The sequence below is a fragment of the Schistocerca americana genome, chromosome 8, assembly GCF_021461395.2.
Source record: "Schistocerca americana isolate TAMUIC-IGC-003095 chromosome 8, iqSchAmer2.1, whole genome shotgun sequence".
In the NCBI taxonomy this organism is placed as follows: Eukaryota; Metazoa; Arthropoda; class Insecta; order Orthoptera; family Acrididae; genus Schistocerca; species Schistocerca americana.
Window position 1 is genome coordinate 379,682,054 of NC_060126.1, and position 14,848 is coordinate 379,696,901.

Genomic DNA, 14,848 nt, shown 5'->3' on the forward strand with positions numbered 1-14,848 from the left:
CCGATCCCAAATACGACGATAATCAAGAGGCCATACTGACCTCTGACTAGAAGTCTCGGCAACAGAAGCAGCTATCACCTAAACTCCGGAAGAAGCACCACCTCACGGTGCAGTACAATCGGCAAGATCGAAAAGGGAATTCTGAAGTGTTTCCGTGTATAGATCAGCCGACTATGGATATAGAAGAGCTTCCTAGCGTGGATGCTGGGGGCGCCAGCAGAACAACGACAATTGTTGGCCGCGATGACGGCCTGGAAGCACCGGAGGAGTATGACCGACGTCAGCAAGATTTCGGGGAGTCTACGGCGCCTGTAACGCACGTCAACGGAGGGACACTGGCAAACGTATCACACGACCCGCCGCAATAGGCATCAGATGAAATAGGAGAAGCTGAACCTGCACACTCTCCACGGAAGGGTACACGGAATAACGGCATACCACATGAGGGGGTGGTGGAGGGAAGGGGAGAGGGGCAGTAGTAAGTGCGCATCCACCTTATAAGATAACAGCTATGCAGCTGGACTCGCATTCTAGAGGACGGCGGTTCAGTCCCGCGTCCGGCCATCCTGATTTAGGTTTTCCGTGATTTCTCTAAATCGCTCCAGGCAAATTCCGGGATGATCCTTTTGAAAGGGCACGGCCGACTTCCTTCCCCGTCCTTCCGTAATCCGATGAGACCGAAGACCTCGCTGTCTGGTCTCCTTCCCCAAACAACCCAACCCAACTCAGTGACATGTTAAGTGCTGCGGACTTACACACTGCGCTGTTACAGAAAGTCGCCCTGATCTTTCTCCCACCGCTTCCCCTCGGATTTTGCGATTATAACGTTTACTGTTCCTAGTGTGAAAAGAGAGGCGTTGCGACAGCGATGTTACTTCAGGAAGAGACACACCCAGACGACTTGGAGTATTTGACTTCGGACTGTAGTACGGCCGTTACCATCGGCGGCGTGCGTTTGACGGATATTTACGAGCCCTCAGGCTATGATAATAAAATGGAATGTGGAGAATTTTGCGCCCACGACTTTGCACCATTGATTCGAGGGCGATACGATGCTTGTATAATCGGCGGAGATTTTAATTGTGTGATCAATCGGAAGAACCAACATCCTAACTACACCCCGAGCCATGAACTTTGCGAGCTAATCAACTGGACAGAACTAGACGATCTATGAGACTCTAAGCATCGCAACCAACATTGGTACACATGTTACACGAGCCACTGCACAAGCCGTTTGGACCGGGTGTGTTTTTCAAGCGAGTTAGTGATGTCGACGGTGGACGCAGATATTTGGTCATGGTGTTCAGACCATTTGAGGCATATATTTATAGGATTACCCCCGTTAGACAGCAGATATGGAGACGGAGGTTAATTGGAAGACGAACGTCTCTTAGCTGCGTGACGTGGTTTGCCGCCGCATGGTGGAGCATATGTCGCTCGGCTGCCTCCGCCGAAGACATGCTTGTGGTTCTGTCCTGCAGTGATGGGTCGAGTGCGTGAAATCAACTTTAAGAAGGACATTAATAGGTTACGACGGCCCCCCAGGAAATGTTTGCTCTACTACCTTCACCGGAACGTCAGGTAGCCGTCCACCGAGTCAAAGCGAAGCTGACATAACTTACTACTCTAAGGATGGCGAGTAGAGTGGTACGCGACGGTGATGCCGTACTGCATGCCCAATGAACTACCTTCGATGCATCATGTTGTACGGGAAAGACGATGCAGACGTGGGACATTATTCATGAGCTCGATCTCGGCGAAGGCCGTTGTTTTACAACACAAAGGGACATAGCACAGGCGCTCACGGATCATTCTCGCAGGTTCCACAGGACCTGTGATCAGGGAGCTGGAGACCGTCCTGGACGAGACCACAAACTCGAAAAGTGCGAACAGGGAAGCAGACGTCTTAGCTGCAGTTACGAGTGAGAATCTGGAGAAAGCGATCAAACGATCACCCAGGTCCTCACGCGTTCCCGTTGTAATTTTACCCTATATGATTGACAATTATGACACTGACATGGTTATGAATGTTTAATAAGCTTCCGAAGAAGGAACCCCCGGTTCCCACTGGACTCGAGGAAGGTGTCGTGTTCCCGGTACCCCAGCCGCGTGGCGGCAAGCGACCATGTGATTACCGCCCCTTGACCCTCCTTATTAGTGAGTATAGGATTTTTATGCGCGTACTGGGCGCCCGTATGAAAACGTCGCTGACGGATCATATGCATGCAAATCAGTCGTTTCTTAGTAGCACTAGCAATATCCGTAGTCTTCCGGGATATCGTGACGTCGTCGACCACGCCGCTGCGTGTCGCCTCCGCGGGACACTGATTGTCGGAGATTGCGACCATGGCCTTCGAACCGGTGGTTCATTCATACTTCGTGGCGGTGATGAACAGCATGGGTATCCCACTACTACTGACCACGGCAGTGATGCGGCTGTTGCACGGTGTCAGATCAGCAATGGCGATCAACGGAGGGACAACGGAGTACTTTAAGATCCTACGTTTCGTGAGGCAGGATTCCCCCTTGTCGGCCCGCTGCACGCGTTTGCCATAGAACCGCGCCTAGCAAGCCTACGGTATCGGTTAACTGAGGTATCCCTACGGTATTCATCATACAGCTGTACAGCATGCGCAAATGGTACTGTGTTTTTCGTCATGACGAGATCAGCTCAGCACTGGACTGGCTACACATGTATGGAATGGCAACTGGAAGCGAGGTCAGCTTCCGCTAAACACAACACATGCACGTAGACTTGAATCAGGAACGGATAGACCCTTACCTGTGGTGCCAACTCTATGATGTTTGGGTGTCATCTTTCATAAGGAGTCGGTGGGAACGACTGTGGCTACCTATCGTCCGTTATGGAGCAGAGATGGGACGTCTGTACGATGAAACGCTCTGCAGTTGATAGATATGCCGCCGTGAGTGTCACTCGTCAACCCTCATCTCGCTTCCACGATGCGCCACTTGGCACACCTTCACCCTACGACGCTTACTGTGGCTTAGCGGATTCACGCGGCTTTTGGTTGCTACTTAAGTTTCGGGCAGCTCTCCCAGCACGAATACGGGGTTCAGTCAACGTCCACAAGGCCCGCGGTCCTTGTATATTAATGTCATGCATGAACGGTGGTGCGACAGGTATAACTGCCTTACAGGGGTGCTCATATGTCGCTACCATTAACGTATGTGCGAACATTCACCGTTGAACACAGTTACGTTTGGGCATTTTTATTGACTTCCCCACCGCCAACGTCGAAGGACGTGTACAATCTGCTTCTTCGACACATTGCCCGGAATAAGGCGGAACAGAAACATCCTGCCGCAAGTGTATTGTGCTGTTGCGCACAATTCACCACCCTACCCGCATCAGTCTACTTTGTGCTTCGTCATGCTCCCGACGAATGACACAAGGTACGCTATTCAATTGGTGGATTCGCTCATGTGTCAACGATGCGGCGTGGCATGCTGGATTCTGGAAAGAAAGATCATAGCATCTACGTGGTGCACTAGCCATACAAAACTTTCTTATGTCATAGTGTGTTTTTTCCGGAGGAAACGTATTTTCCACGCCATAAGACGAATGCGGTGACGAGGGTCAAGGATATAACGGTACATATATATATATATATATATATATATATATATATATATATATATATATATATAGAGACACAGATACGAACGTATTGGGTTATTAATAATATATGCAAGACGGCAATACAATACTGTTACGGCTATTCAGATGCAAGAACTGGAATGTAAATATCTTATATTACATATACCAAGATACAGATACGAACTATTGGATTACTGACAATACATGAAACACGGCAATACTTTACTGTTACGGCTACTCAAATACAAGGATTGGAATATTAATTTCTTAGGTACGTTTTCTGCGGACCCGACAGGTAGTTGGGGTGTGCCGAAAGCGCAGAGATGAACAGGCAGATGTTTTGGAAGCGATCAACTCAGGAAAAACAGCGAATAAACGAGTCGGTAACACTGAACAGATGCGAGGCTCGCAATAGGTTTCTTTATCGATCAATTATTCAAAATTTCAGTCACAATCGCACTATTTATTTTGCTCGGTCTCAACCCGCGATGGAGTCATCTTCAGGGCAATTTACACCATATGGTCGCTCGCTGGAGACGTCACCCTGCTTGTGCATAGTTACCAACCGTCTAAAGATGACCCCATCGCGGGTTGAAACCGGTTGGCGGCAAAATAAATAATGCGTTTGTGACAGTTATTTTGAATAATCGATTATCGCTGTTTATCTCATACAACTACGTTGTCTAAAAATTCTTTCTCGATAATTTTACTTCATTATATGTTTTATTTTTATTTACATTTGCGAATTGTTGAAGGACTCTGTTGGTGGTGTCACCTTGTTGTTATTTCCTACTGCGTGGTTGGACGCCAGCGGAGTTCTTCCAGGACAGTTACAAGGTTGTCAGGACATACTAGTCTTTTGTTAATAGCAAAGGTTCCTGTTTCTCCCACTTCCTATGCCCACAACCCAACAGGTTGCTATTTTCTTGGTGAACGAAATTCGTTAATAAATTACTTAGCTGTCAGTTGAAACATGACTAAATTATCTTCCCAAAGAAACAATGACAGGCTTTTAAGCTATACATGGCGCTGTGTCTCTATAAAACGTTCAGTCAATCGAACAGGAACTCACTAACCTTTTTAGTTGTTCTTTTTTCGAAAAACGTGTATCATTAGATACAAAACATTTTACGAGGGACACTACAAAGAAATGCACACATTTTTTTTTGGTAAAAATACAGTTTTCTTTCTGCACGTGTGAAAGTTCTACAGTGTGTAGCTACATCCTTCCCGCTTGTTTTCAAACTTAGTTCAACCCGTTCCCGTGAGTGGCGCCGTCACAGCAAGCCTTCAAGATGGCTGCTACACTTGACAGAAGCAACGTGCTGTCATAGAATTCCTGGGCTGTGAAAACGAGACAGTGGGCAACATCCAGAAGAGTTTGAAAAAGGTGTATGGGGATGCTATTGTCGATCGCAGTACAGCTAGTCGGTGGGAAAGCAGGTTACATGATAAAAGCGGGCACGGCAGTATTGAGGATTGTCCTCGCAGCGGCAGGCCTCGTAATGCACACACTCCAGACAATGTGCAGAGAATTAAAGAATTGGTGACTGCTGACAGACGCATCACAGTGAACGAATTGTGACGCTACGTTGGGATAGGGGAAGGAAGTGTTTGCAGAATACTTAAAGTGTTGGCGTTAAAAAAGGTTTGTGCCAGGTGGGGTTCCCAGGATGTTGAAAGCGTCTCACAAAGAAATAAGAAAAACGGTTTGCAGCGAACTTTTGGAACAGCACGAGAATGGTTGAGATGAATTTCTTGGAAGAATTGTGACAGGTAATGAAACATGGCTCCATCATTTTTCATCAGAGACGAAGAGACAATCAATGGAGTGGCATCATGAAAATTCACTCAAGAAAAAAAAATTCAAAATCACACCTTCTACTGGAAAAATTACTGCTACGGGTTTTTCGATTCCGAAGGACTCTTGCTTATGAACATCATGCCAAGTGGAACCACCATAAATTCTGATGCATATGTGACAACACTGAAGAAACTTCAAGCTCGACTGAGTCGTGTTCGATCACATCGGCAAAATCAGGATGTTTTGCTGTTGCACGACAATGCACGGCCACATGTCAGTCAAAAAACCGTGGAAGCGATCACAAAACAAGGATGGACAACACTGAAACACCCGCCTTATAGTCCTTACCTGGTTGCATATGACTATCTCTTTGGGAAACTGAAGGACGCTCTTCGTGGAGTAAGGTTTGAAGATGATGAATCCCTTGTGCACGCTGCTAAAGAGTGGCTCCAACAGGTTGGTCCAGAATTTTACTGTGTGGGTATACAGGTGCTGGTTCCAAGATGGCGTGATTTAGTAGAGAGGGATGGAAATTATGTGGAGAAATGAAAATATTGTTCCAAGGGAAGTATCTACACACTGTAAGACTTTCAAACATGTAGAATAAAAGATGGATTTTTAAAAAAATATTGTGCATTTCTTTTGGAGTGACCCTCGTATTTACATCTCGTTTGCCGTTCATTTCGACATCTGTCTCAATGACACAATTTCCTACGAACATGCCAAAAGAAAACAAAAAAGGATAATTAAACATTGTGAGAACTAACATGAAAATAACACAGAAACTAGTAACAATGATTGTTCTTAATGCATACCTAGAGATCCTTACCTCATATTTCCAATTTTCGGAGTAAGAAACAGGAAAGTAAGCCACGGACATTTAGCTGGAAGCTAGACAGCAGTATCGTGGAAGGATTTTGAGTTATCGCCGAAAATTTAGTTCACGATATTTCGAATTGTTCTAGAATATTGAGCCGGTTTGCGTCCAAATGGTGTTATATTTCGGCAAGCTAACTTATTTCCATCTTCAGACGGTTCTGATGACTGATTTGCCTTCCGCAGAGAGCCGTCTGGTGCACCCCGTGTCCTTCGCGTTCTCGAGCTTGGGTCGGTTGTATCCGTTGACCGTTCAGCTGGCGCGGTGCCCGAAAGCGAGTCACTGCCCTCCATCTATGCCTGGTACGTCAGAATGTCATATGTTGACATATCGACATATTAGAACCAAATGTAATTTTCAATCGATATTCGTCCTGCCGACATATCGGCAACATCGATACTTTGTCGAGATATATTTAGATATTATTATTATTATCACCATCCAACTTGTAACAGAGAAAACTCAATTCTGATTTCCTTTTGATACTGGAATATTAGCAAGAAAGAACGGTACCTATAGTTTTTCTTTTTGCTTTAAAGTTCTTAAATAAATATTGTTTGTTGTCAGTTGGGTACTTTCGTAACCTCTCTTCACTCGTTACTAAGGTAGCAAAATATCGGAAATGTGGAAGCCAAAAAACGAGAATAACCCTAGACGTTGAAGACACATTTAGAGATTTATCATTATGTTTACCAGTACTACCCCGTGGACGGTTAAAAAATAAGTCATTTACAGCCTGCCAGGAAATACCTGAACCTTGTTCCAGTCCGTATCAGACAACTAGGAATTATCTATCTCATTCGGCAGGTTCAGTTCCAGCAGAAGACTGTTTTCAAAGGTTTCTACTCATGGAAGTGTATTGAAAGCAGAACATCTCCACAGACTACTTTTGTAAGTTGTTTATAAATTAAGTTTTACAACTAATGAACATTTGCATTTATATTATCTCTATTGTGCATTTTTATACGCTGTATTTCAGTTTTTCTTTCAGTTTTACGAAGTTTCTCAGTTTATAAGTAAAATGAGTAACTGGGTATCCTCAATTTTTATGAGTTCATAAAACACACTCCTCACTCTTTTAAACAATAGAACTTAGTGCCGTTGTAATTATACCACATTATAAAACAAAATTTTTGACATTGATATATCGATAACCATCGATCGAGTAATCGTCGATATGGATATACTATAACTAATTCTTCAATCATACCGCAGATAGAAATTTGTCAATTGGAGTCACTTTCCTTCCTAAGTTGCCCGCCCGTAATGATGCAACCACCATAACAGTGAAATCATAACAACGCTGTGAGCGAGGACACATCATACGCTCGATTCGATGTTCTTGTATGCGGCTTTGTGTGAGTGTTGGCACTCAAATATTTGATCTATCGATTAATTAGTTTCAGACTATTATGTGCATTATCGCACTTCGAAACTGCTAAAAATGGCTGTAGACTGAAATCGACATAGGAACAAATGAATATCCTCCAAGATACAGTTACATGCCATAGATGGACCTTATCACACTTATAAAATAAATAAGCGTCTTGATATTTGCATTCGATATGAGCGTGGTTCTATCAACGAATTCTATGAATAGTAGTACCGTATGAGTGGTGTTTAATAGGTGACATATAAATTATATGTTGCAACCAAAGTACAGATACTGTACGCAAGAAATACCTACGGTTGTTTTCACCTTATTCGGATTGTGGAACACTGAATGAGCAGAGTTTTAAATGGAAATAGAGGAACTTACAGTGACACGACTTGGATTCATCGTGACACAGTAGCACTGTGTTCCAAGCAAACGTTGAACTTCTGACGCAGAGGATGATCGCCACAGCGCATTTCTGCGGATGAAACGCTAACTTCAGGTGCGTACACCCACCTTCTCCCATGGACATGACCTCAGACTCCCACAGCAGAAAAAAGACGATTATGAGAGGAAACATTTCGACCACCGTCAATTGCAAGATTTAATGGCAACTGGTAGCGGTGAGGAAAGCACGCAGCGTATTTAAAACAAGTATTCCACATTTTGAGAGATGGCAGTGTGGAAAAAAGAATCAAGAAAAAACGTCCAGTAAACATGGTCTCTAAAATGTATGCGTTAAGGATTATGAGCACTTGTTCAGTAGAAGAGATTTGGTGTACAGTAGCGAAGATGAACAACTGCTCATAGCTCCTAAGGTATGAATCTTAGAGACAACGTTTGCTGGATATTTCTTCATGTCTTCGTTCATTCCACCGCCTCTCAAAATATGGAACATATTTTTAATACCCGCTATAAGCTGAGAAGAGGCGAACAGAAAATCGTTCTAGAAATAAAAAGAGCCGAAAATGGGACAATCTAGCGACATAAGCGACCTTGACAAAAGGCAGATTGTGATTGAGCGGCACCTGGAAACGATCATCACGGATATGACAAAGCTGATCTCGTGTTTCTGTGCTAATGTCCCGCTCATGTAAGAAGAGTGGTTGAAGGATGGTGAAACCATGAGTGGCCGAGAAGATGGTGGTCCTCCACTCCTGATCTCAGATTGTGCTTGCGATCTCTGTAAAGCAAGACAGGCCGCCATATGTGGCAAATCTGACGAATGCTGCACCAGGCACGAGTTTTCTTCGGAGCACACCGTTCGGTGCACATTACTGAACATGTGGTACCGAAAGCAGACGACCTAATCGTATTCGTGTGTTGACCAAAGGACAATGCAATTGAGATTGCAGTGGACACGTTTTCATCAATGAAAATGTGTCGCTTGGTCAGATGAATCACGTTTATTTATACGCCAGGGCGATGGCTTTGTCCGGGAACGCCGTCATCCAGAAGAACGGCTACTCGAATCATGCGGTTGTCCACAGACGCAGGGTTGTTGGTTATGAATTGTATTGGTGTACATTCACCGGGTCTTCCACGAGGCCTCTGGAAGTAAGGCACTATGACAGCTGCTGGACTACGTGAACACGATCATGGACCACCTGCATCCCTTCGTGCTTGATGTTTCACCCAGCAGCAAAGAAGGAACACTAGGGATTAATATCCTGTTAACAAGCGCGGTCATTAGAGACGGAGCGCGAGGTCGAATTGCGGAACCGTGGGGAAGGAAAGAGGTCGTGTTCTTTTCAGAGGAACTGGTACAGGCAACCAGCGAGTGTATCTTAGGAACACGACTCCAGTATGTCCTAGAAGACCATAACGATCAACCATAACAACTGAGTCCCCGATTGCCACACTCACTTTCAACAATAGAGAGAACCAAAACCTTCTAACTGACAAAGAACGTGCTCAACTCTCCGGGGCCGAGCTATCGAATTCGTCTCACGTCTCAGGAAACATACCAATTGGTCTCGAGTGGTTTAGAGAAATCACGCCGAAACTAAATCTGGATGGTCCCCAAAGGCGACGTCATCTTGCAGCAGGTGAACTGTCGGTGTCTCATGGCTCAGAGTCGTGCTACAGTGGTTTCAAGAATATGACAGTGATCTCATGTTGATGTCTTGACCACCAAATTCACGTGATCTGAACCAGACGAACACATCTGGGACGCTGTCAGAGAAAGAACTGGACCCACAAGACACCTGAATTTAATTTACGAGTACAGCGTAGATTTCAGGTACCACATACTCCTAGAAACCAATCAAGCACTTGTCAAGCGTGCGTCACACAGAATCGTTGCTGCACTGCGTTTCAAATTACAGACCAGCATGCTGTAAAGCAGGAGCCCGTAATCATCGCTCTACACTGGGGGGCCAAAAATTATGGGATACCTACCAATATCGTGTCGGACCTCCTTTAGTCCAGTGCGGTGTAGCAGTTCGACGTGGTATAGACAACAAGTCGCTGGAAGTCCTGTGCAGGGATGTGGAGCTATGCTGCCGCTGTAGACGTCCCCAAATGCGAAAGGGTTGCTGGTGCAGGATTTTGTGCACGAATTGAGCCGTTGATTATCTCCCATGGGATTCATGTTGTCTGATCTGGGCAGCCAAGCCATTCTCTCGAACGGTACGGACTGTTCTTCAAGCCAATAGTGAATAATTAAGAGCCAGCGACAAGGTGATTTGTCATCCATAAAAATTCCATCTTTGCTTGGGAACATGAAGTTAAAAAACACTGCAAATGGTCTGCAAGTAGCCGAACATAAGAATTTCCAGTCAGTGATTTGTTCAGACGGACCAGGGGACCGTCCGTTTCATGTAAACGCTTTATGGAGCCACCACTAGCTTGCACAGTGCCTTCTTGACAACACGGCTCCATGGCTTCGTGGGGTCTGCACCACACTCTAACCATGCTATCAGTTCTCACCAACTAATATCGAGGCTCGTCTGACCAAGCCATGGTTTTCCAGTCGCGTAGGATGCAACAGATATGGTCACGAGCCCAGGCAGGCGCTGCAGCCAATGTCGTGCTGTTAGCTAAGGCATTCGCGTCAGTCGTCTGCTGCCATAGCCCATTAACGCCAAAATTCACCCCACTGTCCTAATGGATACGTTGGTCATACATGCCACGTTAATTTCTGGCGTTATTTCACGCAGTGTTGCAATTCTACGCAAACGTCGCTGCACTCGGTCGTCAAGTGAAGGTCGTTTGCCACTGCATTGTCTGTAGTGAGAGGTAATGAATGATATTTGGCATTCTCGGCACACTCTGTGGATCTCGGAATATTGAGTTCCGTATCGATTTCTGAAATCGAATGTCCCGTGCATGTAGCTCCAATTACCATTCAGCGTTAAAGCCTGTTAATTCCCTTTGTGTGGCCATAATCACGTCGGAAGCGTTTTCACATGAATCACCTGAGTACAAGTGACAGCTCCGACAATACATTGCCCTTTTATACCCTGTGTACGCGATACTAACGCTATCTCTAAATGTGCACATCGCTAATGCGTGCCTTTGATCACATTACTATGTAATATCTTAATATTGTCACCCAGTGTCTTGAAGCAAGCGACTACTTTCTTCTATCATGAAGAAATTATTATAAATCGTTACAGTTGCAGTATATATATTTTGGCGACTAGATTGGAGCTGACTGGTACAGTCTCAATCCGTTCCCACTAACGCTGCTCTGAAAGTGGCTCATCTTAATGACCACCATGTAAAATCGGCAATACAATAGTCACACAGTGCCAGAAGACATATATATGCTCACTGTGCAATACTGAATGAAACACGAGTTTGGTCTGACTTGTATAGGAGCATATCTATGTGACGTACGTCTACCGGCAGTGACAATTTTAGATGGTTGTCATTAAGGTAATGTACACTACTGACCATTAAAATTGCTACACCAAGAAGAAATGTAGATGATAAACAGGTATTCATTGGACAAATACATTATACTAGAACTGACATGAGATTACATTTTCACGCAATTTGGGTGCACAGATCTTGAGAAATCAGTACCCAGAACAACCACCTCTGGCCGTAATTATGGCCTTGATACGCCTGGGCATTGAGTCAAACAGAACTTCGATGGCGTGTACAGGTACAGCTCCCCATGCAGCTTCAACACGATACGACAGTTCATAAAGAGTAGTGACTGGCGTATTGTGACAAGCTAGTTGCTCGGCCACCACTGACCACACGTTTTCAGTTGGTGAGAGATGTGGAGAATGTGCTGGCCAGAGCAGCAGTCAAACATTTTTTGTATTCAGAAAGGGCCGTACAGGACCTGCAACATGCGGTCGGCGCATTATCCTGCTGAAATGTAGGGTTTCGCGGGGATCGAATGAGAAGTAGAGCCACGGGTCGTAACATGTCTGAAATGTAATATCCACTGTTCAAAGTGCCGTCAATGCGAACAAGAGGTGACCGAGACGTGTAACCAATGGCACTCCATACCATCACGCCGGGTGATACGCCAGTATGGCGATGACGAATACACGCTTCCAATGTGCGTTCACCGCGATTTAGCCAAACACGGATGCGACCATCATGAAGCTGTAAACAGAACATGGATTCATCCGAAAAAATGACGTTTTGCCATTCGTGCACCCAGGTTCGTCGTGGGTATACCATCTCAGGCGCTCCTATCTCTGATGCAGCGTCAAGGGTAACCGCAGCCATGGTCTCCGAGCTGATAGTCAATGCTGCTGCAAACGTCGTCGAACTGTTCGTGCAGATGGTTCTTGTCTTGCAAACGTGAGTCAGGGATCGAGACGTGGCTGTACGATCCTTTACAGCCATGCAGATAAGATGCCTGTTATCTCGACAGGTAGTGATACGGGGCCGTTGGGATCCAGCACGGCGTTCCGTATTACTCTCCTGAACCCACCGATTCCATATTCTGCCAACAGTCTTTGAATCTCGACCAACGCGGGTAGCAATGTCACGATACGATAAACCGCAATCGCGATAGGCTACAATGCGACCTTTATCAATGTCGGAAACGTGATGGTACGCATTTCTCCTCGTTACACGAGGCATCACAACAACGTTTCACCAGGCAACGCCGGTGGACTGCTGCTTGTGTATGAGAAATCGGTTGGAAACTTTCCTCACGCCAGCATGTTGTAGGTGTCGCCACCGGCGCCAACGTTGTGTGAATGTTCTGAAATGCTAATCATTTGCTTATCATGTCATCTTCTTCCTGTCAGTTAATTTTCGCGTCTCTAGCACATCTTCGTGGTGTAGCAATTTTAATGGCCAGTAGTGTACTTTCAGTGCGGCCTCAGGGCATACGGCTTGTGGTGGAACCAGTCGGTTCGATACTACTCACGAAAGTGTTTGTGCTGCTACTGTGACAGTTTTGCAATAAACCTTTCATGAAAGAAAAGATGTGCTGGTTGTACATATCGAAATGTCGTAACTTTTTCTTTCTTTAGAATATCTTATGTTATTATTAAAGTTGACTAAATACTCTGATTATTCTCCATTAGCAGTCAAAATCATGTATATACTGAAAAGAGTATACATAAAAGCTCCGCGTATGTAAGATTACATGCCACTGCGCGAAATCACACATTGGTGATACCATTCGTACTTTTGAGGACTGGTCGAACGGAACATGGAAGCCATAAAAGGTTACAACAACCCGCAAAATCTGCGGCAGTGGAGTATTGCTTAGCAGAGACACAAGCAGTGAAAAATACCGAAACACGGGTGTGGGTGTGTTATGAAAGAATTGTGGGACTGTGTTATGAAAGAATCCGTCGAAATTAAGATGGTCGATAGTATTGTTAACAGTGGCAAGGGCTATCTTCTGAGAAAGTCTTGGAAGCATGTGCTTGCCTGCGTTAGAACACGACTTTTTCGTTCAGGAAGAAGATTTTTATGATTACTGCGGAAGTGATCCTTACCTCAGTCTGTAAAGACACGACCCCTTGTATTATCTCGTTATTGTCCGTCTGTCTGACTGTTTGCCTGTCTGTCCGACCGATTTAGGAAACTTTTTCTTAGGAATGGGTTGAGGTATCAAGCTGATATCTACGTCGCATACTAAAGTTTATGATCTAGTGGCGCTAAAAATATTTAAGCTTATAGGTCAAAGCAGTTAAAATATACAGCCATTTCTGTTACACATTTTGATATTCTCAAACTCACTTATCAAAACCTATAGAGTACTTCTTGTTAATCTAAAAACATTACATTTTGCTTGAAGCATCGTTTCACAGTACAAGTGAAGGAACAAATCTGAAAATTGTTAATATGTAATTATATCAAACGAAAATATAGTTTTCTTAGTTATTTGTTATCCGTCTGTCTGTCTGTTACGACTTCTTTTTCTAAGGAATTGGTAGACGTATCGTGTTGAAATACGCTACTGGCCATTAAAATTGCTACACCACGAAGATGACGTGCTACAGACGAGAAATTCAACCGACAGGAAGAAGATTCTGTGCTATGCCAATGATTAGCTTTTCAGAGCATTCACACAAAGTTGGCGCTGGTGGCGACACCTACAACGTGCTGACATGAGGAACGTTTCCAACCAATTTCTCATACACAAACAGAAGTTGACCGGCGTTGCCTGGTGAAACGCTGTTGTGATGCCTCGTGTAAGGAGGAGAAATGCGTACCATCACGTTTCCGACTTTGATAAAGGTCGGCTTGTAGCCTATCGCGGTTGCGGTTTATCTTATCAGGATACTGCTGCTCGCATTGGTCGAGATCCAGAGACTTAGCAGAATATGGAATCGGTGGGTTCAGGAGAGTAACACGGAACGCCGTGCTGGATTCCGACGGCCTCGTATCACTAGCAGTCGAGATGACAGGCATCTTATCCGCATGGCTGTAGCGGATCGTGCAGCCACGTCTCGATGCCTGAGTCAACAGATAGGGACGTTTGCAACACAACAACCATCTGCACGAACAGTTCGACGACGTTTAAAGCAGCATGGACTACCAGCTCGGAGACAATGGCTGCGGTTACCCTTGACGCTGCATCACTGACAGCAGCGCCTGCGATGGCGTACTTAACGACGAACCTGTATGCACGAATGGCAAAACGTCATTTTTTTTGGATGAATCCATGTTCTGTTTACAGCATCATGATGGTCGCATTCGTGTTTGGCGACATCATTGTGAACGCACATTGGAAGCGTG